A 12976-nucleotide genomic window follows, 5' to 3' on the forward strand; every position below is an offset into this window, starting at 1 on the left:
CGTAATTCAATTGTGAGCGAAGCTAAAGATGCATCCGCGGGCTATAACGATACGGATAATAGTGTACTTTCCGGTACTTTTACTCCGCCACTACCGCCATCAGTTACGGAAAATGTTCAAACCAAAGGTGACGTCATAACGGCTATGCCGTCGGTTGAAATTTCGGTCCCCGCCAATAATGTGTCGTCTAATATATGCAATTCAAACCTGGACTTGGATGTAAATAACTATCGGCTGGTATCGGACTCTGCCGCGCACGGTTCAAACGTGTCTAGTTGCGCCACGGGAGGTATCGCCGTGCCGAATATCACTGCGCCGAGTTGCGCCGCGCCGAGTTGTGCCGCGCCGGTTAGCGCCGCACCTAGTTGCGCCACGCCCATGCATGCTACGCAGGTTAACACCACTTTCGGACGCGCTGCGCTTAAGAGCGCGAATTCTATGCCGCCACCCGCACCAGCGGTACTTGCATCGGCGCCCTCGTCAATTATAGGTGCAGACAGGAATTCTGTTATCATATCGCACATAGTGCCTCCGCAGTTAAATTCAGCGCCCCCTTCTATTGCTACTTCTGCTAATCCGGGTGGATCTCAGCCGGTGCTATCACCGTACTATTCTGACACGGTAACTACACAACAACCGTCACACTCTTCGGTAAAATATGTAGGACGTAATGACCCCGTACCCGATTTTGATCCACAAACTTCAATGATTACGATGGAGCAATGGATTTGGAAAATTGAAGGAATTTCTAATATGTACGGTTGGGACGAAAAGACGGTTATATTCAATTGTTCATCGAAACTTAAAGGCTATGCCCGCAAGTGGTATGATCAACTCACTGATTTAAATTTAAACTGGCCCGAGTGGAAAATGCGTTTGCTGACTGCTTTTCCTTCCAACCGGAGTAAACTGACGATGATGCGTGATCTTGTTAATATTGTACGTCGTCCTGAACAAGATTATTTACAATTTTATTATGACAAGCTAGCTTTGGGTAACGCTTGTGGTATACCTGAGTCCCTGGTTACGGAAGCGATCATTGGAACTATCGGTGACAAACTCGTTGAAGTCGGTGCGATTTCTGCAGGCTGTCGTGACCCATCCAACCTTTTGCGGTACTTATCGTCACTGAGGCATCCCACGCTTGTTAACACATACCATAATAAAAATAGCGGTGGTTTTGATAATTCAAAAATTAAATGCAATATATGTAAACGTCGTGGTCACTTTGCAGCAAAGTGTACACAAAAGGTTCAAGCGAAACAAGATAAATCGGCATTGGTCTGCACTTTTTGCAATAAACGTGGTCATGATGAAAATGATTGTTATACCAAAAACAAAATATGTTCCTACTGTAGTAAAACCGGGCATATTAAAGATGAATGCTTCAAGCTTAAACAACGTAATGCAAAAAATGACAAGGCTCAAACTGTCCGCGTAATTAAAGATGCTTCAGGTAGTTCTAAATATTACATGGACATAAAAATTAATGACTTACCCACATATGCATTTGTTGACTTTGGCAGTTCATGTATAACAATAACGCATTCTATTGCTCAACAATTACATTTGAACATCCAACCCTGTGAATCTGGTAATGTTATTTGCGGCTTTGGTGGTTCGAAGATAACTCCGATCGGCGAGACATTGATAAAGGTTTGTGTTGACGAAGCTTCATGTGAAGCTAAGGCTTACATAGTTCCAGATGATGCTCAAGATATTGGAGTTATCGTCGGACAACCATTTACCGAATACCCGAACGTATATGTTATTAAAACACCTACCTCGTTAAAAATATATAACGATAACTATTTGGATGTCCTACCTACGGTATGTGAAGACATTGAACGCGTAAAGTTTATTACCGATGAAGATGATCCAATTATTTTGCAACCTGGGGTAAATAAAATCGTACTCTCGTGTGCCGAACCCGTATCTGGGCCCGTTTTAATACATGCCGCGGAATATGGAACACCTAGAGCTGAATGTGTTATTCCGCAATGTGAAACTGATGTTATGGACGGGAAGGCTACAGTACATGTGATTAACATCAGTAACAGTACGTTTACTTTGCCAAGTAGTCAGTGTGTCGCACGAGCGACAATTATAGACGGAAATAATGAGTATAAAATTGGTGACAATTTGGAACCTGATGTTGTATCTGATTTAAAAGCGATATTGCGAGAATATTCTGATTGTTTCTCTGGGGATGATAGTAAGATAGGCAAGTGTTCAGTTAAAATGCACATTGAGCTAACGGACAAAAAACCTATTTATTATCGTCCGTATAGGATGTCGGTTACCGATCGCGAGAAGGTTCGTAATATTGTAAATGATTTGATAGATAAAGGCATTGTAGAGCAATCAAATTCTCCATATGCGAGCCCAGTATTACTTGTGCCGAAGAAATCAGGCGAGCCACGCATGTGCGTAGACTACCGTGCGGTGAATAAGGTCACTAAAAAGGAACGGTACCCATTGCCGTTAATCCAAGACCAATTGGACAGGTTATCTAAACAACGTGTGTTTTCTTGCCTTGATATTAAATCTGCGTATCATTGCATCCAAATAGATGACGAAAGCAAACAATTTACCGCTTTTATAACCCCCGATGGTCATTTTCAATACACGCGCATGAGTTTCGGTCTCGTGAATGCACCGTCGGTGTTCCAACGTGCAATGGATGACATATTAGGTCCGCTAAGATTCAAGTTTGCTACTGCATACCTAGATGATGTACTCGTTTATGCTGAGAATCACTCTGATGCGTTAGAACGCCTCAGGACAGTTCTGGAACGGATAAGGGACGCAAATATGACTTTACGGCTAGACAAGTGTTCTTTTCTAGTTCCTCGTATTGAGTACTTGGGCCACGAAGTTTGTAATGGTGAAGTCAGGCCATCCAAGTACAAACTTGATGCTGTGCGTGATTTTAAAGTACCCCAGAATGTTTTAAGTTTACGCGGTTATTATCATAATTAAAGCACATAATAACGGGTTCTTACCGCGTTTAAATGGGGATATGAGACTCCCGATGCATTCCAGTCATCCCGTGATCATGGCACTTGCAACAGTGTCGAAATATCGGGAGTCTCATATCCCCATTTAAACGCGGTAAGAACCCGTTATTATGTGCTTTAATTACCCCAGAATGTTCATCAGGCGCGACAATTCATGGGCCTGGCAAATTATTTTAGAAAATATGTGCCTGGTTTTGCGTCCATTGCCCGTCCCATAACAACTCTTACGAAAAAGGATCAACCCTGGATTTGGGGTCCGGAGCAGTCGCAAGCGTTTGAGCGTATAAAGTCAATTTTGATTGCACAACCTGTTTTGGCATTGTTTAACCCTGATTATGATACACAAATTCACACGGATGCGTCTAAAATGGGTTTAGGCGGAATTTTGATGCAAAAACAGCCTGACGGTGCGTGGAAACCCGTCGCGTACGCAAGTCGTCAGACTACACCGGCCGAGCAGAAATACCACAGCTTCGAACTCGAGACGTTAGCCGTGGTTATGAGCTTAGAGAAATTCAAGGTTTATGTCTCGGGATTGAAGTTTGTCATAGTGACTGACTGCAGCGCCTTGCGTTGGACATGGTCAAAACGCGACTTGTCTCCACGTATCGCCCGCTGGTGGTTAGATGTACAACATTTTGATTTTGAAGTAGAGTATCGTGCTGGTAGATCTATGGCTCACGTGGACGCATTGAGTCGTAATCCCGCGAACACAGTAATGCGTTTCACAGAAAAAGATTTAATAGAAAGCATACAACAGGATGACGACTCAATTCGTTCCACCATGGTTCAATTAAAAGATGAAATCAGTAAAGGCAATTTGACCGGGCTAGACAAAGATTACTGTATCGAGAATAACATTCTATTTCGCAAAATAAATAAAGATAAAAAGGTTGTGGTGCCACGAATATGTCGTTGGTCTCTGGTACAAAGTTTCCATGATAATAACAGTCACGTTAATTTTAATAAGACTTACGAAGCAGTGAAAGCCAAATATTGGTTTAGTGGTATGCGACGATTTATACAAAAGTATGTGCAAGGCTGTATTTCATGCCAATACGCCAAAAAACCAACGGGACGCAAAGTAGGTCTATTACATCCCATCGAAAAGGTGGCAGTACCCTTCCACACGTTGCACGTAGACCACCTTGGTCCGTTTTGTAAAGGTTCTACTGGCAAAATGCATATACTGGCTATAATCGATGCATTTACGAAGTTTATTTGGTTAGAGGCTGTGCGTGATGTGAGTTGCAAGTTTGTGCTGCAGACTTTTGACAATTTGATAAAAACTTTTGGTGTACCAAGCCGCATTATCAGCGATCGTGGCAAAGCTTTTAATTGCAAGGATTTTAAAGATTATTGTGTGCAACGCCAAATTAAACACGTGATGACCGCTGTTGCAAGCCCTCGCGCGAACGGGCAGGTAGAACGGTTCAACCGAACTATACTCGATGCTTTAGTAGCCTATGTTGGTGATGACCAAAACGATTGGGAAAAATATTTACCCAGAGTTCAATTGGGATTGAACTCAAATATTAACAACACTACCGGCAAAACTCCATTGGAGTTACTTTTTGGTTTTCGACCGAGACTTGTGGGTGATATCGTTGCGCCCTCCAAATCAACAGACCTAGCAGAAATGAGAGAGGTTGCTTCTACACGTTCCTCTAAATTGTCCCAACAATCGAAACGAAGCTTTGATCAAAAGAGGCGTGATGAAGCCCCTTTTAAAATAGGGGATATGGTTCTTGCAGAAAGAAAAATTATCCGCAAGGGTTTACGAAGTGGTAAATTGATGCCCCGTTTTGATGGACCATTTACCATCATTAAGGTACTGCCTCATGATCGGTATGTTATTAAAAGTGACAAAGGTCGAAGCCGGTCCTATGAGAACGTCCTAGCCAGGGACAAGTTAAAACCTTTCAGAGTTGACCGGAACACTCCTTCTGATTCCGATTAAGAATGGAATCTTGTTGAGGATGATTATTAGTGTACCTACTCTTGTATTTTTTTTGTCATAAGGATATTATTTGTTCATTAAATCATTTCTTATTATGATCGATCTTTACATACTTGAGCGCTAAGCCTTAAGAGGCATGATCGTAATCTGTTTTGATGGATTGGAGCTGGTGGAAGAACCTTTAGAGGTTCTCAAGCACCGCTCATTGTAAACGGTCAATTTGATGCATGCAAACCTTAAGAGGTTGGAGTGATATGTCGCGACATTGTTCTAACAGATGTGTACCTTTCGTGGGAGACCATCTTGGCTGGCTTTAAGAGGCCGCTTGTATGATATGGCATTAAGAAGCCATTGATTGTTCAGCTTTAAGAGGCTGACTGTACGCTGTGGCATTAAGAAGTCATTGACGAGGCTGGTTGTACATTACCTAGTTGTTATGACATTAAGAAGTCATTCTAGTTGTCTTTCAGAGGACTTGGAGTGATAGCATTAAGAAGCTTGATATCGTTTTATGGATCATTAAGAAGATTCATTTCTTTTTCTGACGTAAACCTTAAGAGGTTGTGACGTCACCAATAGTACTACTACATCGACGGCTCCGCGAGGCGCGCAGCAGCACCAGGACGGCCGACTGTAAGGAAAACGAATTTCGAGCGCTGGCAATACTGATGGCACCGACTGGAGGTCACGTGGTCTACCATAAAAACGTCACTTTCAATTCTACTTCAGCTTTGGCGCTAAACGGAAGATATTTGTTATATTTACGTGTACTTGGTAAAAATATAACCTTATTGCGTTGAATCAGTGTTTTTCTGGGCTTTCTCCTTTATATATATATATATGTCGGAGTTGGTTATGAATTAAGAAGAGAAATGGATCAAATCGGAAAATAAAATGAAGTTACATCACTTCCGTCATGAAGTTGCAACGCTCCGACGAAAGGTGGCGTACGAGCAGAGCGGAGTGAAGTCGGGGGAGTCACTACAGAGTCGTCGTGTCGAGCGGACGTGCACTGCCGTTCTAGTCGGGCAGTCTACCGCGAACCTTCGTCGTGAACGGACGTGTCGAATAATTACGATCGGAACGTGGAGTGCTATAGTCGCTCACCTATAACTTGTAGGGACGTCAAGAAAGTGTGATCGGAAAAGAGCACGTGTCCCGATGATTCGGTCCGAATATAGGAACCATGGGTGGTGGAGGGCAAGTAGAGGGCGAGTAGCCCCTTCGCGCTAACGTCCTTATGCGCGCTAGATAACGAGAGACTGTGTAACCGTTACGAATACCGTGACGTTGCCGTGAGTGTGTACCTTATGCTGTGACTTTATTTAATCGTGATACAAAAACTATGTGGAAGTAAATAAAATGATTGTGATACTGATGACGGCCATTATTGTCTTCTAACGCCCACCCTCCATTATGATGATGATGTTACGACCGACACCGACCCACTGCTACGACATCAGAAGTGGGATTAGTGGACTTGGATGAAGACAACGTGATGCGACGTTCACAACAAGACAATGCAAGTTTCGATTATCACAATCAGAAGAAGATTATGATGATTATCACATTCGTGTGACCACGTGATGAAGATGTAGTCTACAGCCATGCCTGAATTTGGAGATGGACCTGAATTTGAAGTGACCTGGACCTTGTTAATGATCGACATCACTACATGCCGTAAGATATGATGGGGTGAACATCACAATATTTCCGTAATGTATGCAGTCGTGTTTGGAAATTATGGTACCTCAACTTGGAAACTGTTATTACGGTGAGTCGTTTTCATACTGGAACCTTATTGTTATTGACTTCATTGCTGGGTGAATTTCCGTTTCTAATAATGAGGAAATTGATTTAAAATTAACTTGGAAATTATTATTTCCCTTTGTTTAAAAAGAAAATTGACGAGACATATTGTGTCAATCCGTGTCAATCATACCGCGTTTTCCAATCTGTTTTCATCATTGTCAAATCTTTGTATTTTGGTCTAAAAATATTTCGAATTGGTGTAGACACGCTTAACCCGCGTGATCAAAGTTGTATTTTCTCACTCCAAGCAAAAAGAAATTAATCATGACATGATAATTGAGTCTCGTTAAATAACGTGTTTTGTTATCTACCGTCATTCATCAAATGTTTCAATATTCAACATTCTTTATTGAAATCTTTTTAAACCGATTGAAAGAAAGTCATGTGAATACGATAATACAGTGAATTCTTTTGTTTCATGTTATAACTTGCCACGTGGTTCGGCAACTGGTGGATTGCAAGCGGCGACGCAAGTGGCGCGGGCTGAGCTGTAGTCGTGTAAAGTGACGACATCATGGCAGCGAGTTGTATACCAGCCGGACTTGCTGCACTGGTGCTGTTGAAGACCTAAACCATGTCACAAGACCAGTGGTTGATCTTTTATCGGAAATTCTTATAAGTCCCGGTGAGTCGTATCTGTTTTACCTGATTTGAAAGATGGGAAGTTTTAATAGGATACAAACGAATATAGTGCAGAAAGTTCTCTTTTGTTAACTTTAGTTAAATTAGAAATCGTAATGAAGTGAAGTAAACATTGCGAAGTAAAATGATTTGGATTATGATTAAATGAAATAGGCTTAGAAAATGCCCGAAACAGAGTAAATCATTAGTGAGAAAATTGGAGCAAAACATTCTAAATGATGTTCATACCAAATCAGTAATTGTGTAAGTGCGGTAATATTTCCTCAAGGTGTTGGTCGTTACATTGTGACTTTATGACTTATGTGTGAGAGAGCCAGGGTGCTCTGTCGTTTTGTGGTCGTGGACCAAAGTGGCCATCCCGGGAGGGGATGTTGTGACTTATGACTGTTTTGTAGCGTAATCGCAGTTTGGGGAGGAATATTACAGTCTGTTATGCTTTGCAGTAGATGTGTAGTGTTGGTTGATTTAATTGAGCAATGAAAGCTATGATTGACCTGTTTCGGAGCAACTCTGATAGGAAGCTGCGCACTTGTAGTGTTCGGGGCAGCAGCCACTTTTGTGCTGCTCGTCTTAGAAACTACAGGTATGCGGTCGAAGCCCGGATTTCATGTTGACTTTGTATTTGGTCATGACATTGTACCTGAATCTAAGTCATGTTGAACTTCGGTAGAATTAGTCAAACGAATTAGAAATTAGTGATATAGAAGAAATTGTTTAACCCATTGACCTGTTTCGGAGCAACTCTAATAGGAAGCTGCGCACTTGTAGTGTTCGGGGCTGCAGCCACTTTTGTGCTGCTCGTCTTAGAAACTACAGGTATGCGGTCGAAGCCTGGATGTCATGTTGACTTTGTATTTGGTCATGACATTGTACCTGAATCTAAGTCAAGTTGACCTCCGGTAGAATTAGTCGAACTGCACAAATTAGAAATTAGTGATATAAAAGAAATTGTGTAACGCATTGACCACTATTCTACCAACTAAAATGTACGTAAAGTTTGTGTGCTAGCTGTGTTGAGATATCGTCACTTGGTGTAAGTGGCATGAGTTGCTGTCGCTCGATTTAGGTGGCAGTAACGACTGTGTTGGGATATCGTCACTTGGTGTAAGTGGCATGAGTTGCTGTCGCTCGATTTAGGTGGCAGCAACGACTGTGTTGAGATATCGTCACTTGGTGTAAGTGGCATGAGTTGCTGTCGCTCGGTTTAGGTGGCAGCAACGACTGTGTTGAGATATCGTCACTTGGTGTAAGTGGCATGAGTTGCTACCGCTCGATTTAGGTGGTAGTGACGCCTGGTTGTGAGATATCGTCACTTGGTGTAAGTGGCATGAGTTGCTACCGCTCGATTTAGGTGGTAGTGACGCCTGGTTGTGAGATATCGTCACTCAGTAGAGTGGCATGAGTTGCTACCGCTCGATTTAGGTGGTAGTGACGCCTGGTTTTGAGATATCGTCGCTCAGTAGAGTGGCATGAGTTACTATCGCTCGTTTAGGTGATAGTAACGACCGATGTGTAAAGAGTAATTGGATTTTCAAGTTTGGTTGTTTATAGTGTGTGAATACTGGTCAATGGTCCGTGTATTGTTAGTTGATGATTTATCATGATGTAATGTGAGCTCATGTAGAGTCACAAGTAGAGCTCGTGTAGAGTCACAAGTAGAGCTCGTGTAGAGTCACAAGTAGAGCTCGTGTAGAGTCACAAGTAGAGCTCGTGTAGAGTCACAAGTAGAGCTCGTGTAGAGTCACAAGTAGAGCTCGTGTAGAGTCACAAGTAGAGCTCATGTAGAGTCCTTTATAGAGTCTCATGTTAGGTCAGGAATGACCGAGCGAACTTGGATACTGTGCTGTGGTATATTGTTTCAGATTAACACACGAGGACGTGTGTCACGCAGGATGGCCGTGTCGGAGTTGGTTATGAATTAAGAAGAGAAATGGATCAAATCGGAAAATAAAATGAAGTTACATCACTTCCGTCATGAAGTTGCAACGCTCCGACGAAAGGTGGCGTACGAGCAGAGCGGAGTGAAGTCGGGGGAGTCACTACAGAGTCGTCGTGTCGAGCGGACGTGCACTGCCGTTCTAGTCGGGCAGTCTACCGCGAACCTTCGTCGTGAACGGACGTGTCGAATAATTACGATCGGAACGTGGAGTGCTATAGTCGCTCACCTATAACTTGTAGGGACGTCAAGAAAGTGTGATCGGAAAAGAGCACGTGTCCCGATGATTCGGTCCGAATATAGGAACCATGGGTGGTGGAGGGCAAGTAGAGGGCGAGTAGCCCCTTCGCGCTAACGTCCTTATGCGCGCTAGATAACGAGAGACTGTGTAACCGTTACGAATACCGTGACGTTGCCGTGAGTGTGTACCTTATGCTGTGACTTTATTTAATCGTGATACAAAAACTATGTGGAAGTAAATAAAATGATTGTGATACTGATGACGGCCATTATTGTCTTCTAACGCCCACCCTCCATTATGATGATGATGTTACGACCGACACCGACCCACTGCTACGACATATATATATATATATATATATATATATACATACATACACACATATACATACATACAAATAGCCTATACAATATAATAATACATATAAGGAGAATAAGAAAAAAACACTTCCAAGTTATGCCTGCAGGAAGAGCGCCTTCACTTTTGCCCTGAAAGAGTCCAGAGAAGGAGCCCTCCTGACAGTCTCAGGTAGAGAGTTCCACAACCGGACAGCCCGCAAAGTGAAAGAGCAAGAATAAAAGTCAGTGGAATGGACAGGGATATTAAGGGATAAGGTGTGGGACGATCGCAAAGTTCGATCAAGGACAGAGGATTTAAAAGAGAAACGATCTTTAAGGTAAGATGGAGTAGTAGGAAGATTAAGGATGGAGTACAGGAGACACAAGATGTGGAGATCCCTACGGCGACGGACAGGTAGCCACTTAAGCTTGACACGGTAATTGGAAATATGATCGTATTTGCGCAATCCAAAGATAAACCTTATGGCGAGATTTTGCAGACGTTCGAGCTTATTCAGCAATTCAACTGAAACATCAGCATAACAAACGTCTGCATAATCCAGGATTGGCAGAAGTAGGGACTGAGCCAGAGAAACCCTGGTACTAATCGGTAGAAAATTACGGAGACGCCTGAGCGAACCGTAAGCGGCAAACATCCTCCTACTTACCTCGGCCACCTGAGGTTTCCAAGATAGACATCTGTCAAACAAAACACCAAGGTTCTTAACAGTTTCACTAAAAGGAACTCGGACACCATCAAACATTATCGGCGGCAGAGACTCACAGTCGACCCTCGAAATAAACCATGAACTACCAACAATAATGGCTTGAGTCTTCTTAGGGTTAACCTTAAGGCCAAAAGACTGACTCCAGTCCAGAATCAGCCCGAGATCTTTATTGGTACGCTCAATGGCATTAGGAAGGTCAACCAGAGGGGCATGAGTATAAATCTGAAGGTCGTCTGCATACAGGTGATAAGAATTAGATAGTGGGAGGGTTATCGAATTAATGAAAATTGCAAAGAGAAGAGGAGACAAGACGCCACCCTGCGGTACGCCGGCCGAGACATCGCACCACGTAGAGAAGGAGTCTTCAATACGGATACGCTGCCGTCGACCCGACAAGTAACTGCGAAACCAATCAATTGCCGTTGGAGATACGTTAAGAGATCGTAGAACGCCCAGAATAATGTCAAAATCCACGGTGCTGAAAGCATTACTAAAATCTAGCAATGTCAACACCGTGAGCTGCTGGTTTTCCATCCCCAAGCGAATATCATCAGTTATATTGACAAGGGCAGTAGTCGTACTATGACCAGGACGGAAACCGGACTGATAGGGATTAAAAAGCTTGTTGCTATTAAGGAAAAAGGAAATTTGTCTGTGAACAAGCTTTTCAAGGACTTTGGAGAGGAAAGGAAGGATTGATATGGGACGATAATCAGAAAAGGAATCGGGATTGGATTTCTTTGGAAGCGGGATAATATGGGCATCTTTCCACTCGGTGGGAAATACCCCAGTGCTCACAGAAGTGTTCAGGATTTTGGTAATAATTGGGGTAAGGATATCAATGAGAGGAATGACCATATTACGACTAATGCTGTCTTCACCGATGGCATTCGATGTGATGGAAAGAATCGCTCTCTTAACATCACAATCGGCAAATTGACATAGAAAGAAAGGAGAATAATTAGGGGCAGGTTTAGATAAAAGGTGATTAAGTGTACTAGTTTTAATACTATTGTCAAGAAAGGACGAAGAAGAGAAATGCCTGTTGAGTAGGTCGAGATCAATATTACTAGAAACTGTACCATTACGTTGTTTACCAACCCCTAAAGAGTTTAGAAATTTCCAAACTTTAGCGGGATCTCCATTCTCTACGGACTTATGGATATGGCGTCTTTGAGCGTCTCTTATCACCGTATTGCAGCGGTTCCTTGCCTGTGCGTATTTCTCGCGATTTAGGTTTGAATTGTCTGCTTTGTACCTAGCCTTAGCCCGATCCCTCTTAGCCATCTGCCCCCTCAGATCATCAGTCAGCCAAGGCGCAGGAAGATGCTTGACCCTAATAGGACGAATGGGAGCATGCACGTCATAAAGTTTAGTTATCATATTATTGAAAATTCTTACTTGCTCGTCGACATTGTCCTCCATTTCGATAACTGACCAATCCATCCTAACAGCATCCTCACGTAGCCGGTCGACGTCCATAGCACCAAAGTTTCTCTGTAGCAGGATTCTGGGCTTAGGTTTTGGGGGGCAGATCTTGAAAGAAAGATATACTAAATCATGATATGAGAAAGCTTCGGCATTGTACTGGCCATGTTGAGCAACATGTCCGGGAGAGGAGACAAGCATTAGGTCTAGAAGAGAAGGAAGACAATTGGGAAAATGATGCGTTGAACTCAGAGGGAGAACATGCATGTTGCAGGACTGGACAAGAGACCGCAGACGCTGCGAACGAGAATCATTTTTCAAGAGGCACGTATTAAAGTCACCCATAATTATGGAATGACTATACAAAGGAGAAAGTTCTTCTAGAAGTTCTTCAAAAGCGGAGAAATAATTTATTTTAAGTGAGGGACTGTAGTATACTCCTAGAAGAACCTTAGAGTGAGATAGTGTGACCTCCAGAAAAAGATGCTCCGCAGTATTGGGCGGTGGGGGTTGAGGTGAACTACTGAGAATCGAGAAAGGAATATGAGAGCGAAGATAAATGGCTACCCCGCCATGTGAGGTACTCACACGATCATTGCGGATAAGATGGAAGCCGGGGAGAGAGTAAGAAGTAGAAGGAAGACTAGGATTCAGAAAGGTCTCAGAAACAAGGATCGCATGAATATTCCTGCAATCGAACGAAGCAAGCATGTCCGGGTAATGGGCAGGTATGCTCTGAGCATTAATATGCACCACGTTGAAATTTTTTGGCACATTTACAAACGTATTGCGCAGAAATTCACCAAGAGTGGGGCTGGCATCCTGAAAGCTAACCTCGGAAGAAGAGCAGGATAAAAAAATATCGCTATTT

At 42.9% G+C, this 12976-nt stretch overlaps 1 long non-coding RNA gene across 1 annotated transcript; it reads left to right on the forward strand.

Annotated features, from left to right (window-relative positions):
- The first annotated feature begins 8354 nt into the window (after nucleotides 1-8354).
- Nucleotides 8355-9871, forward strand: LOC126380957 (uncharacterized). Its single transcript, XR_007568601.1, has 2 exons — nucleotides 8355-8713; nucleotides 8786-9871. It is a non-coding gene; the product is annotated as an uncharacterized LOC126380957 (long non-coding RNA).
- The last annotated feature ends 3105 nt before the right edge of the window (nucleotides 9872-12976 follow it).

Source organism: Pectinophora gossypiella, unplaced genomic scaffold (genome assembly GCF_024362695.1).
Source record: "Pectinophora gossypiella unplaced genomic scaffold, ilPecGoss1.1 Pgos_32, whole genome shotgun sequence".
Classification (NCBI taxonomy): domain Eukaryota; kingdom Metazoa; phylum Arthropoda; class Insecta; order Lepidoptera; family Gelechiidae; genus Pectinophora; species Pectinophora gossypiella.